At 35.0% G+C, this 15,251-nt stretch overlaps 1 long non-coding RNA gene across 1 annotated transcript in view; it reads right to left on the bottom strand.

Moving 5' to 3' along the window:
- Nucleotides 1–15,251, bottom strand: part of LOC139707258 (uncharacterized) — a 174,279-nt gene that overhangs the window by 1,158 nt on the left and 157,870 nt on the right. The window lies entirely within an intron of this gene.

Here is a 15,251-nt window from a genome sequence, read left to right on the forward strand (position 1 = left end):
GCTTCATATATGATTGTGATTTTCCTCTATAAATGATCCCTGACTTACAATGATTCAATTTAATATTTTTTTTTACTTTAGATAGTTTGAAAGCAATACACATTCAGTAGAAACCTTATATCAAATCTTGAATTTTGATATTTTCCTAGTCTGGTGATATGCTATGTAATATTTTTTTTGTAATGCTAGGCAACAGCAGTGAACCACAGTTCCAAGTCACCCATACAAGCATCAGAGTAAACAACTGATGTTCTACAATGTACTGTATTGCTGAGCTATGGTGTTTGGTAGATTAAGTGCATTGAATGCATTTTTGACTTGTGATATTTTCAAGTTGGGTTTATGAGCCAATATTCTCATCATAAGTTGAGGGGTATCTTTATAATTATTTGGGGTTTTTTCTCCTTTTCTATTTCTCTTTTCTGCATTTTTATCAAAGAAGAAACATGCCTGCTTCTCCCTGTCATTCATGGCATCAGCTTTTGACCCAAACTGTCTAATCTTTGAAAGTTGTTCCTTTTTTCCACAGAGTCATGCTTCAACGGGACTTCAGAAGTTTCTAGCACAACTGCAATGCTGCAGTGTGTCTTTTCCTTGGACTCTTGGTTTAGCTCCATGGTTTCTTTAATGCTCCATTTTTCTCTTTCATGTACTTTGGTCTCATTTTTTTTTTACAGGATACAACGTAAAGTAATTTTCTAAGGAAAATGCCCGAAAGTAAATGTTCCAAGTTTTTATGTATTTGAAAAAGTTTCTCTTTCATACTTTGATTAGTTACAACTTTTTTTCTCAGAATGTTGCAGTCTTTTCACTACTGTTTTCAAGATCCCTTAAATTTGGGATTGCTGACTATCGGCCTGGTTCTTGTTTTCTTTTTTGTAACCTGTACTTTTTCTGAAAACTTCTTAAGACGTATGTTTATTCTCAGTATCTGAAGGGTTCATGGTGTTACGTCTACATGTAGATCTTTTTGCATTCATTCAACACTTGATGAGATTTTCAATAACAAAAACTTGAATCCTTCTATTGAGCTCTAAATTTTTTTTCCTACCGTTTGATAATTTCCCTCCTTGTGAATGTCTGGTATACCTATTATTTAAGGTTAAATATGGATGGATTCACTGTATCTGCCAACTCTGAATTGAAGTTCCTCTAGAGATTTTCCTGTTAGATCAGTTCTTTCCATTGTTTCAATCCATTGAGTGTCCTGGGCTTAACGTTTTCTCCACTTACAAAAAGAAAAACAGTCAACCAACAGGCTATATTATCCTTTCATCTCCCCCAGATTTGTTGAAATTCCTCATGCACGGATCTTTTTCTTAGTTTTTTTCCTTCATATCCTATTTTTTCCTGAACCTTTCGAATCCAGTCTGCCCATCTTGCCAGAACACTTGAAGTTTCTCTTGGGTGACAGTTGAAGTAAAACTATTGTGTTAATTTCTCAGCAGTGCTATTTTTAAATATAAAAATATATTATACAACTTAACACCAAAACACAAGTATCCCAATGTTTTATCATTGTGAAGACAGACGAGAAGGACAAAATACATGCAGGGTTTTCTTTTCTTAGAAAAAAAAGCAATAAAGTGCTATTCTTCTTCTGTTGTTATTTTTCATTTTCATGTTGAATGTATCTCTTGAACTTATATAGCTTTAAAAGCATTCTTTTTCATTTAAGTGATATCTTAAAAGCTTCTCTGTACAAAAACTCAAATGATTTTCAGTAGAGATTTTCCCAGTGTCCTTGGATCAATTTCTGATTCTTTTAAGACATGTTACCCACTGCGATATTAACGTGTTATTATAAGAATTGTAACAGCAGGAAACTGCTTTTTTCTTCCTCAGGAGAGGTAGAAAGGATGTGTGCCTACACTTTGTATGAGAATTTCCTTGACATCCAACTTATACTCTTGGCAGTACAAGTGCTATAGTTACGTCTCTTCACATAAGTGGGTTTCTAATGAACTCAAGAATATGTAAGCAAAACATAAATTTATATCTCTATAACTCTCGTATCTAGTTGTTTATAGTTGTTTCAGATGACTGAAATATATTTATTTAATAAATATTTGTGCTGAGCACTACTTTTTACCTAGAGATACACAGTAAATAAGACATCATGTCCTCAAGCTACAATTAGGTCTAATAAAGGGATACAAATAAGAAAAAAAAAAGCAAATTTCAAAAAAATTGTAATCAGTTCCATTATGGAATAAGCATCAGAGGCCATTAAAACACACAGAAGGGAAAGTGAACACCATGGAAGGTGTTAAGGAATTTACATGAGAGAATGGCTTCCCAAGGAGGTGACATCTAAACTGAGATTCAAAAGATCAGCCAGGGGAAAGGCACAGAGGTAAATGGAATAAGAAGGAGCATTCCAAGTATCCAAAACACATGTGTGAAGTCTAGAGGAAGAGCCAGTCATGAACCACAAGGAAACATCAAAAGATGAAAACCAAAAAAAGGAAGTAAGGAATAGATTGAAAGTTTTCCAATATAACTTATCAAGGAATGGGACTGTCTCCCAAAACATAAAGAAATATATTTTGGGAAAATTCTGCTCAGCACAGGAGTGATGCCTGCAGTCTCTTTAAGCAAATTCTAACTTTTTTTTATATAGAATAGGTAATAATATGACTAACTTTCATTATGGTTTAACTGCATGCAAGATACTATGCTTAGCAGGAAGGAAGTAAAACTACTACATAGTAGTTTACAAAACTGAAAATAACCCAAATGTCCATTAACTGATGAACAGATATGCAAAATATGGTTTGCATATGCAATAGAATATTATTTAGCCATAAAAAGGAATGAAGTGCTACAACGTGGATGAAACTTGAAAAAAAAAAATTATGCTTAGCAAAAGAAGCCTAACACAAAATGTCACATAAATTTCATGCTTCTATTTACATGAAAAATCTGTGAACACAGAAAGTAAGTTAGAGGTTGCCAGGGGGTAGGGGAAGGAGAGATGGAATAACGACTAATATGCATGAGATTTCTTTTTGTCGTGATTAAACTATTCTGGAATTACATGGTAGTGTTGGTTGTATAGCTTGTCAATATAATAAAATCCACTAAATTATGCACTTTAAAATGATCAGTTTCATGGTAAGTGAATTACACTTCAATAAAGCTGTAAAAAAAATGGTAGAAAAAAGATAGTGGCTTAGGTCAATCCATAATCCTCCCACATATACTATCAAGCCATCATTTGTCTTCTGGAAACCAAAAACAGATTTCCATTGCCCTTTTCACCTCCTTCTCAAGAACAAGGTCAAAGTCCATGTTGTGTGGATATGTAGTATATTTCTGGGAAGTGGGGGGAGACTCGTTAAGGAAAAGGGATACAATGTTACATATAAACAGATTTCTAACTTTCCTTCCTGAAAGGACTTGGAGAGGATTCTTATAAATAAAGGGCCAAGTTTTATTAGCTTCACTGTAAACTCCCCTCCCATGAGTATCAAATATATATATTTTAAAAAATATGCAATGCACTTTCAGGAGTTACCAATAAAGTTTACACCTACTTTGGCCATTTGGAAATATATCAGAAACATGGAAGCCCTTTAAAGGTCCCTGTTTTCTGCTATAATCACCCATATTTACCAAAACCTTCACTTGTCACAGGGAGCAGTTCTCATCTGAACATTCAGTTAACAAGAAAATTCTTGTAGATGGCTTTTCCTGTCTCTATTCCTATCTTCTCAATGTTTTACTGATCCTAGTTTCCAATCCCCAACACTTTAAACTAGCAATGAATCCTTGCTTCATATCTGCCCTATAACAAGCTGCACCCAGAGAGCTCAGGCCATTTTCAAATTCTGGCATCTATATTGCTAAAATAATAAGGCAGACTAAACGTGCTCGATTAAGTTAAAAAAAAAAAAACAGGAAAAAAAATAATGAAGCTCTTTGGGACAGTGTCCTTAAAAATATGTTCCTGAAGGCAATGTTGGTTGCTGCATTTAGCTGCTTAGGTTCATGGAAACAGTTGAGTTGTACGATGTGCAAATAAAAGTCTGTAGACCTCTGAGTACAAGCAAGTAGCACCTCATTATACAAATAGAAGCAACTCAACTATGCATGCCCTCAAACTGAGCTCAGTGTTCTGCTGCATTTCAAAAATATCCATCTGTTCCAAGAGAAGAAACAGGAAGTTTTGTTAATTATCTCTCACAACCCACTAGTTAGTTTCCAGAATAATCACTAAAGCCATCTTTCCTGAATAAATTTAACAAGTAAGTTACAAGATGCAGCACAGTAGATAAACCTTACATTACTCCTTTTAAATGAACCAAATCTATCAGTTGGCCAATTGTAACCCTCGCTGCTTCTAAACCACATCCTGTGTCCTCAGCACTGAACAGATTATTTTTCCAAACACTATGTTCTTATATAACAATATTGATTAATAAAGCAATATAACACTAGATATTTACAAAACACTACATATCACACAACCACTTAAGATATTTTCTGATTTGTTGTAGGCACAATTCTGCTTTCAGATTCCATTTAAACCATACCACAAATTTTCACCCCAATTAGAAAAATAAATTCATGGAAAATATTTTTTGTTGTTTATTAACTAATTTAAATAAGTATCTCTAAAACTTCCTCCCCAGTCCAATTATGTTGCCTTTACTAAAATTCCATGCCAGAATGTTATAATGGTATTAAGGATACACATGCCCAGTTGGACTCTTGCCATTATTCTATAAATCATTGCCAATTATGCCAATAAAGCATCCAGGGCAGTGATTGATTTCTTAGTTATGCAGTCAGCTGTTCTTCGACATTTTGTTTTCCTTCAAATGTCTCCATCATGGTCTAGTTTCCTGACACCATGATGGTTTACATTTCCCCAAAAGAGACATTTGTACACATCTGCTGGTAAGAAAAAAAGAGTTTAGAAATTCAGTGAAACCTCATTAATTCCATTTCACTGTTGGGAAAAATGACCCAAATTCATGAAAATTCTGAATTGTGAAAGATTTTTAAAGAAATACAAAGTAGTTTTTTTCCCCCTAATTTTATATATTCTAACAAAGACTACTCTTAACAAAAATTTAGTTTTCAAAGAGCTCAGCCTAGGAAATAAATATATAAATATATTAAAATGTAACAAATATTTATCATAACAGTTGATTGTTGATATGATCTGAATATGGTTTATCCCCTCTGATATGATGTTGGAGTTTAATGCTGGTCACAGGGTATTAGGAGAGCAAAAACTTAATTTGGCTCTGATGTTTAGAAATAAGGCCTTTGAGAGGTGATTGGGATTAGATTCTTTGGGATGGAGCCCCAGGACTGAATACTGGTGGCATTATAAGAAGGAGATCAGAAGATGCACACTCAGCAGCCTCCCTGTCTCTCACCATGTGATCCCCTGTGCCACCTTAGGATTCTGAAGCAAGAAGATCATCCCCAGATATGGCCTCTCCACCTAGACCCCCCAACCAAGAGCCAAAATCAACCTCTCTTCTTTAAAATGTACTCAATCTGTGGGATTGTGTTATCAGCAACAGAAAATGGACTAATGCAACTGTTAACTCAGATCACTTCGTTACTAGCAAAAAAAGGGGGCATATTATTTGGAATCTTTGAATCAATAATTCACTAAAATGAATCATTTTCCAAAACTCAAAACAATTTTTTTATCAAATAACTCAAATGTGGTTTTGATCCAAGTCTGGATATTTGATTTTTTTTTTTTCAGATATTCATCCCTAGACCCAGAAAACAAAGTGATAGAGTTGAAAGTCCCATTGACCTTGAAGCCAAACAGATCTGAGTTCAAATCCTAGCTTGATCCCTCACTAATCCTATAGAATTTATCTATTATTTCAGTCAACAAGTATGCCTGCCCTGTGGATACATGGAAGTCCCTACCCCCTGAAGATTAACTCTTACAGGTAAGGTAAAGAAGATAATCCAATAAAGAAATAAGGTAATCTCAGATAATGGTAAGTCTGTAAAGAATAACTAGAGCGAGACTTTAGAATGGGATAGCATGTGAAGGTGGTGAGGGAAGAAAAGAGTAGATGATGTCCCCATTAAAGATCCAGATGGAACAAAGGAGGGCCAGTTATGTAAAAAGTATAAAGTAGAAGTGAGATTGGTTTTTCCCCCCTGCTATGGCACGTGGATCTCAAAGCACCCAGTAAGTGAAAATAATGAATGGTGGCAAGTTTTTATTTTATCTCTGGACAAGTAGTATTTTTAAGTAAAAATGGCTTCAACATGCCTGGCTGTTGTATCTAACATACTCCATAAAGTATGTTAAATACTCTGGGATGGAGAAGAGTATTCAGGGCAAAGGGAGTATACAATGTCCCAAGTTGAAACAAACTTGTCTTTAAAAGAAAAGAAATAAGGCCACTGCAGTTGCTCTCTATGAGTGACAAGTATCTTTATATGTGAGATGGGAAGAGCAATAATGCCAATGTTGCAGAGTTACTATTAGAGATTTATTTGTAAAGTACTTCAGTAGTACCTACAATATCTTGAACACTCAAAAAAGTAACTGTTATTATTATCATTATAATTAATGTTTGAGATACTAAAATCCTGTCACTAATCCAATATCTACAAAACCAAAAGAAGTTCTCTACTCAGGATTATGAATAAGTTCCCAAGAACTGTGTTTATCTAAAGTGCCAGAGCTGAGTTTTGCTTTATCACCTCTTAGAAGCAGACATTGATATTTACTTTTACACACCCATGAATATATGTTTTGGTCAAAACACGTTCAAAACATTTTAATAAAAACTAGCACTGAAAGATGTTTCACAAAACTTGTAGATGCATGATAAAAATTGGTATGAATAAAGTAGAAATGTGTCTCCCTGGGTCATTTATAAATATGCATGTTCTCTGCATTATAAGGCCAAAGATATTTAAATATATAGACTGTGTCAGAATTGTTGTACCACTGTAACTTGAATTAAGTGTTCATAATATACTTTCTAAATGAGCAGTCTAAGCCTGTTAATTGTCCTAAGCGTAATCAAATTCAAAAGCATCCCTCTTAACATTTAACTTTAAACCACCCCTGGGTGATAATCGACTCAATCATACTACTTCATAATCATTGCCCTAATATTTACTAAGGCCTAAGATACTTAATTCTTCCAAACAATAAAAAATATCTGCACACCAAGAAAGCTACTTCCAAATACAATTTTAATAGGTGAAACCTTGGGGCTGTAGAAGAGAAAAACAAATATTTTCTAATTCATAAGAAATATTGCTAATTAAAAGAAGCCATCTCCTTTACTTAAAAATACTACTTGTCCAGAGATAAAATGAAAACTTGCCACCATTCATTATTTTCACTTACTGGGTGCTTTGAGATCCACAAGCCATAGCGAAGGGAAAAAAACCAGTCTCACTTCCACTTAAATATCTTTGTTCTAAAATCAGCTATGAAAAAATAAAACAAACTTGAACCAAATAAAGTAGTAATGGATTATAACCCAAAATGTAAAATATGCACCCAGGAGTCAATACTGAGATGAATAAATGTTTGAAAAAAAATCAATAAATAGAGCAGAGGAACCTCCCCTTCAGAAGAATTCTAAATTATTTATAGAGATACTCTGCCTGCAAGGAGATGAAACAAAACTCCCCACTCAAATGTGTGCTCTGGATAGTGAACTCCTTCTAAAGAGCTCAGTAAAGAAAGTAGAGAAAAACCATAACTAGACAGTGGAGAAATCTGACAAACACAACCTCAGCCAGGTGATCTAGGTTGACATCATAGCATCCAGGCATGTTGATGGCACTCACCCTGGAGATGATGCTCTAAGATGATGTGTCAACAATGGTATTTTTTACTTCTGGGGTCTTCTTTTCCCATATCCCTAACCCCAGCCTAATCATGAGAAAAAAAAAATGAGACAAATTGCAACTGAGGGATGTTCTACAAAATACCTGGCCAGCACTCTTCAAAACTGTCGAAACCATCAAAAACAAAGACTAAGAAACTGTCACAGCTCAGAGGAGCCTAAGGAGACATAATGACTAAATTTAACCTGATGTCTTGGAAGGGATCCTGGAACACAAAAAGGGCATTGGGTAAAAACAAAGAAAATTCGAATTCAGTGTGAACTTTGGTTTAAAAAAGAAAACAATGGACATTCTCAAGTTTCTTGAATCCTTTGAAATGAGCCTAAATGAACCAGGATTAAAATATACTATTTTCATTAATTGATTTTCTTTTTTCTAGGTTATTGGTTTACTCAGCATAAAAATACTATCAATAACCAAGAGACAGCGTTTGAAGTCAGCCCCAAAGTTATCAACATTAATCCTCCTAAGGTGTTTTAAAATGTTACTGACTTAAATAATAGTAACATTTATATCTGTGATCTATTTAGAGTAGCAGAGAAAGCTGCTCAGGAATGTCAATTACCCTCTAGGAATTGCTTTCCTTCTATGGAATTTGTGTTAATGTGATCCCTTATGAGGAAATAACGGTATGACGTATTAGCAGACTTCTCTTCAGCACTTTCTATGCAGCAAGATTGATGAGCATTTTTTAATATATTATCTCATTTAAACCTCACAGCAGCATCATTATAATTATCTCCATTTTATGGATGAGGAAATTAAGGCACGAGTAACTTGTCCAGTTCCCAGACTAGTAAATGACAGAGCCAATTTCTGAACCCAGGCACTCTGGCTCCAGAGCACATGCACTAGTTTTCTGCACACAGTCCCCTCCTCTCTCCTGAGTCCTCTGTCTGAGCTGCTGGATGTCTGCCTAAGTTGCTCCATATCTTGAGTGTCCCCTTTGTCAGCTTCCACCACTAACCTTGGGAAACTTGACAGGATTTCTCAATTAGGCAGATCGGTTTCTTGTCCCTAGCTGTTTAATTCTCCAGGAGGAGGATTCAGAGCTTGAGACAGAGTCTAGATTCTGTTTACTCATGCAGGCTGTTTGCTAAGGAGTGTCTGGGGTCTGGCACTTGTGGAAGAGACGGGGCTGGGCAGGAGAAGAAGCTGTGAGACAGACCCAAACAACCACCTCAGACAACTCCACAGGGGGCTCTTGTAATTATCTCCAGGTGGGTCAAGATGGCCAAGTTTTCATAAATAGGATGATGAGTTACTTGGTCACCCTACCTGAGACCAGCAGAGAACAAACAAAATCTGTTTTTATTGTTGTCCCTTCATACCCATGCCTATTCAAAAGCATGTGTCCTGGGTTCCCCTTGGGTAGTTTTGCCCTAGGGGGGCCCATTTGGAATAGGTAATAATGGCACTGATTTTCATGTGACAGGGAATCTCCCCTTGTACCCAGGTGTTAAGCATTGAGTTTAAAATTCTACCATTAGGAATTCTTTTTTTTTTCCTATTTTGAAGACTTTTTTGTCATCAAAACACTTTTACTAAATTGCAAAGACCCCTCCAAAGAGGCAATTTAAACCTTTTTCAGCTAATCTTAGTAGACCTTAACTGATTGTAGCTGAGAGCAAAGAAGAGAACACTTTGAAAGAGAAATGGGGCACTAAAAGAAGGAAGAGGATGCCAAAAATAAATACTACCTTACTTCACAGCTTCCCTGATCAACTGTTGCCCGAGTGCTCATGAAGAGGCTATTCTCTTCCCTTTTCCTACTCATCATTTCAGTGCCCTCAGGCTTCTATAAAACATGGAATGTCATATGATTCATAATTGCATTGTAGAACATCAGATGGAGTCTAATTATTTCTCTGAAACTGATTTCTTCCCAGTTGGACAATATTTATTCCCACTTGGGTCTTCTTAATTCCTTCTACATAATGCCAGAAGAAATATGCCTAAAGAGATCTCTGAGAAAAAGTTTAGTTCTCACTAATTGTGGAGTCCCACAAATATAACTGAAGATTTAATACATTCCCTTATATTTACAGATGTCAATGTAAGTTGAAGATATGAAAATTACTGGAGACCAATTTACAACAGCTGGAGCAAATTAGGATCATTGCAAAAAAAATTTTTTTTAAATTTTTTGAAAAGAAGGAAGTAATGAAACAACCAGCTCTAGGCAAGCCATATGTGCCAGCCCAGATCTTTATTAATGGAAGAACAGCTACGCAGTAAAGAGAATTTAGTTCCTATGGCAAATCTCAACAGCAGTGTGTGCAGATTATAATCCTTTAATCTCAAAGTGAATTACCAAAAAATTACATAGTGATTCAGAGTCAGTTTCTATAGTGACCTTATTCCCATATGCTTAAAAGACTTCCTCTTTATTCACCACAATGCCTAAAAGTCATGATAGTTTTTAAAATTTAGGAAGAGGTTACATTTTATTTTATCATTACTGGAAGATTTATTTAGCTGTAAAGAATATTCAAAGTGTATTCTTTACATACACGTATATATGTGTAAAGATTGTGTATACATCAGATAAATACATAACCTATATAGGACATATATATAACATATATAGTTTATATACATATATATGTATGTGTTTGTGTGTGTGTGTGTGTGTGTATATACATACAGAAATTTATAGCAGTTATCGAAAAAGTTACCAAATCTTGAAATATTGGTAATAGGTCAACTACCACTTATTAACCTTCTTCTTCTAATGTTGATAATAATCTATATAAAGTCACAATTTTCATATATATGACAAGACATTGGGTAGAGAATGACATTTGAGCAAACATGAAGATCCAAACAAATTTTCTTGTTCAAATGTCACCCAAGATAATCCTTCAAATGAGTAAGCCTGTACCAGCTCTATCTGTGTACAACAGAAGCAAAATAGATAATACAGGACGTTGTAAAAGTCAATATGACTTCAGCAAGTTTTAGGGAGTTGCATTGTGATGCAGAAGCCTTGCTCAACCCTCAGCACTAGTCCACCCATTTTAGGGATTTTTCATGCCCAAATAATTAGATTTGCGAGGCTGGCTCAATGCAAAAGAAAAAAAATGGAAATACCATTATGGAAGCCAATTAAATCAAGACCTAATACATCATATCCTTATCAACAAAATTTCCTTTGAGTCTCAACCCATGCATGTTCCCCATTTCTTCTAGTGAAACTTTTTAGCTCTAGCTAGCTGTTCTAAATGTGAAAACAAATCAAATTGTCAAGTGTCTCTTAAAATTACCCAGCCACTGACTCTATTTACATTTCAAACATTTTATTATCAACTACAATTCACCATCATCATGTTAAAATAGTATCAGAAAGGATGAAGATTAGACAATTATCCCCATTATTTGTAAGCTATCATTATGAGTAAAAATTAATCATAATTCTTATAATACCCTAATGTTATATTAGTATTAGTATTTTATCTACCAAAAAATATACTTGTTGATATTCATTATCATTACCTGTGATTTATAATGAAACAAACTGAGTTTGACCCGAAGATTTGCTTTCTAAAGAAGAATCAGCTGCACTTTGATTCCTCCAAATGCTGGTGATAAAGGTTGCTCTTAAACATTTGAAGATACTGGCAAAAAAAAAAAAGAAACCCACCAATCACTAATCATCCATGTACATGTCTCTCTGGAACACTCCATTACCAAGGCAATAAAAAATGATGATGCTTTTGAGTACAGCATCAGTATTTATATACTGTAGATAGTTTTACTGTTGAACATGTTATTATGTTTATGCCTGGCAGTTATACAGCAATGTTCCCTGTTTAGTGATGACATACTATAGGAGAGTACTCTTATGATAAACTGGCTAGAAATAATTCACACACTATCATCATCCTGACATGGACAGCCCGACACTAAAAATCCTATTAGCTACAACATTAAATGATCCTTTGTACATTTCTTCTTCCAGGATTAAGATACTCGGAGGTCAACCAATTCAAAGATAAGTTTGCCTCACAACCATTCAACTCCTTTCTCCTGATTTAATATATTGAACCTCCATACATAGGTTGAATTATTCTGCATGATTAAAGTCCAACATGGAACATAGGTAAATTATGCTTGCCAAAGAAGTTTTGAACTATGAGGGACACTGACCACATATGTGCTTATCTATCATGTAATTCCCTTAGTGGGTCCCTTGCAAAGTTCTCTCACTTTCTTCATTTCTCTCAATGTACAGTTCTTTCAACACATGGTACGCACCTATCAGAAGTTTCACTACTCTGTTTTATTAAAAGCATGGAGGGTGTGATTTCCAATCCTTTAGAATTTCCGGATTTACTAATTAAATTGCTTCAATCATGTCAAAGGCACTTTTTATCACTTAGAATATTAAAATCAGCCCTTTTTGGAGAACAAAGTCAATCAGAAAAACTCTAAAAGCATGAAAAAGTGTTTCCTGTGTTCAGATGACTTAAAAGGAGCTCAAAGGAAATTCACCAAATTTAAATAAAAATTCATTATCCTAAAGAAAATAAGCCTGCAAATTAAAGCCAAAGCTGCTGGCACCCTGAAAAGAAGTCAATGGTAAAAGGCAGCCCTGCCTACCACACTTCTACTATTCTTATTCTCTTTATTCATACCCCTAAATCTATTTATATGTACAGCAAATTCATTATCTGATGTAGTCAGCAGGTGAGGTGTCTTGATTGATGTGTTGGTCCAGGAAGACAGGAATTAAACTTTTTAAAGCACTTATCTGTGGCAACCATGAACTCCTGTATTTCACATCATTTAGTCCTCACAATATCCTACAAGGTCGATATCACTATGCCCATTTTTCAGATGCAAAGACTGAGTGGAGTGACATTACATACTTTTCTGAAGCTATTTAGCTTGAAAATGAAGAGCTATGATTTAAATCAAGTTGAGTCCACAGTCTCTACTTTTTCATACATTATGCTGAAAAAAAAAAATATATATATATATATCATACTATGTAAAAACTACCAATTTCCAAAAATTGGAATATGATAAAAATGAATTTGGATCATGAGGAATATAGATAATTCACTTTTAACATTTAGAAGACTTTTTGTCATGTTTCAGGGTCATCATTACACACATTAATTATCCTTTCATTATCAACACATATATCAGAAGCATCTATCAACCGAGACTTATGATTAATGACATGACAAAGAATATATCTGTACAGGTACATTCTTTCTATAGGGACATGACAAATTGTAGACCTGGAAATCAATGTAACCATTTCAAGATTGTACATTACAACATGATTTCTCATTAAGCATGATTGTATAGGGCCATTTGCATATTACCCTCAGGTGAAGCTCTTAGAACTTATTCAATACACAGAGATGACTGACCCATCATTACATTTACCCTTAAATCTTTAGAAACACTGGGTCCAAGTCTAACATCCAAATCCCCAAAGAGCTACTACTTTTAATTCTTAATTAGGGAATGACCTGAAGTAACCCCTAACATTATCCAAAAAGATTGTTTCATTTGTCATTTTGCCAAATTCTCAAACTAAAGGTAATTCTAAACTAAGTCACTTTCATCATGTTACCACCAGTGGGTCCAAATACAACTCAGCTTCTCTAGGCAGAATTTAGATTTAGTAATTTTAAATGATCAAGAGTTTTCCTGACCCAAAACATAGATTCCCTAGCAATGACCTTCCCTTCCCACATTGTGAATTGAGGAGAGTGCCCCCTTAGCAATTCATAGCCTTCAAAGCTGCCTCATCTATTAGACTAACCATGATTTCTTCCACCCCAAACTTGAATCTCAGTGGACACCCCCATCCCATGTCAACTACAAAGTTTTAATGATTTCTCTGTTTTGGTAGCTTTGTATTTCTGCATTGCTTATGGAGTGTTAGAATAGGCAAGCTGATAAGACAGAAAAAAAATAATGTGTGATCTATGCATATTCACGGTTTAAATGAATCTAGATTCATTGACATTTTCTCTCCAAATTCTGCTTTAAATGATACAGATACATGTCATAGATAGAAAATTTTCTTCAAATGACTTAGCCAAGAATATGAAAATAAACCTTTTCTGATTTATAGGCATTTTCTGAAAGATCTTGTATTTAAAATATTGCCAAAACTAGGAAATATGCAGCTGCTCATATAGGAGAAAGAGGTAGTTTAGAGGGAAAATCTTAAGGTCAGATTTATTAGTGGTCTAGGAGTTTTGCATATAACATGAAGCTTAAGGGATATTTCAAACTTTCAAGGTCTAGTAATATTTGAAGTAAAACTTGAGGAACAATTTAGAAAAACAAGGAAGGTGTATTAGTTTGCTATGATGGCTGTAACAAAGGATCATGGTCTAAGTGGCTAAAACAACAAAATTTATTTTCTCACAGTTCTGGAAGCTAGCATTCCTAAATCAAGGTATCAGCAGAGTTGGATTCTTCTGAGGATTCTCTCCTCAGCTTGTAAGTCACCATCTTCGCCCTGTCTTCACATAGTCTTCCCTCTATACATACTTGTGTCCAAATTTCCTCTTCTTACAAAGACACCAGCTATACTGGATTTTTTTAGTCAGCTTTACATTGTTGTGTCTAACATTCTGACAATAACAACATAGAGCAGGAAAAGTATTTTGGTTCACAGTCTCAGATGTCTTAGTCCATGGTCAGCTGACTCCACCAATCTAGTCCAAGGTGAGGCAGAAGATTATGGCAGAAAAGCATGCATAGGAAAGCTTCTCAGCTTATGGCAGCCAGGAAGGAGAGAAGGGGGAGAGAGAGAGATAGAAAGAAAAACAGAGAGGAACAAGATATAATAACCAAGGGCATGACCCCAGTTATTACTTCCTCTGGCCACATCCCACCTGCCTACAGTTACCACCCAATTAGTCCATTCAAATTAGTAATTCATTAATGGAATAATACAGTGATTGGAATACAGCTCTCATAACTTAATCATTTTATCTCCGAACATTTCTACATTGCCTCATATGAGCTTTGGGGGGAAATACCTCATATCTAAACCATACACTGACGCAAGGAACACCCTAAAGAACTTGTTTTAACTCAATTCTCTCTTTAAAACTCTATCTTCAAATACAGTCACATCTGACATGTTAATTTTGTGGAGACACAAACCAACCCATAATAGAAGGACAGGGTTTGTATAGTCCCATTCTAAGCCTGTCTCTGACCTCTGACAATTTCTGTTATGAATCTTACATCGTGGACAAACCATTTGTGGAAGGGAAGACTAACACCTAAGGTACAGATGCCAACAATACTGTCATGGTTACATGAGCAAAGACAATATTAAAAGCAACCTGCTTAGATGGGGCAATAATTTCATCATGAAAACTTTCAGTAATAATTATAAGACT

This window comes from Marmota flaviventris, chromosome 10, assembly GCF_047511675.1.
Source record: "Marmota flaviventris isolate mMarFla1 chromosome 10, mMarFla1.hap1, whole genome shotgun sequence".
In the NCBI taxonomy this organism is placed as follows: Eukaryota; Metazoa; Chordata; class Mammalia; order Rodentia; family Sciuridae; genus Marmota; species Marmota flaviventris.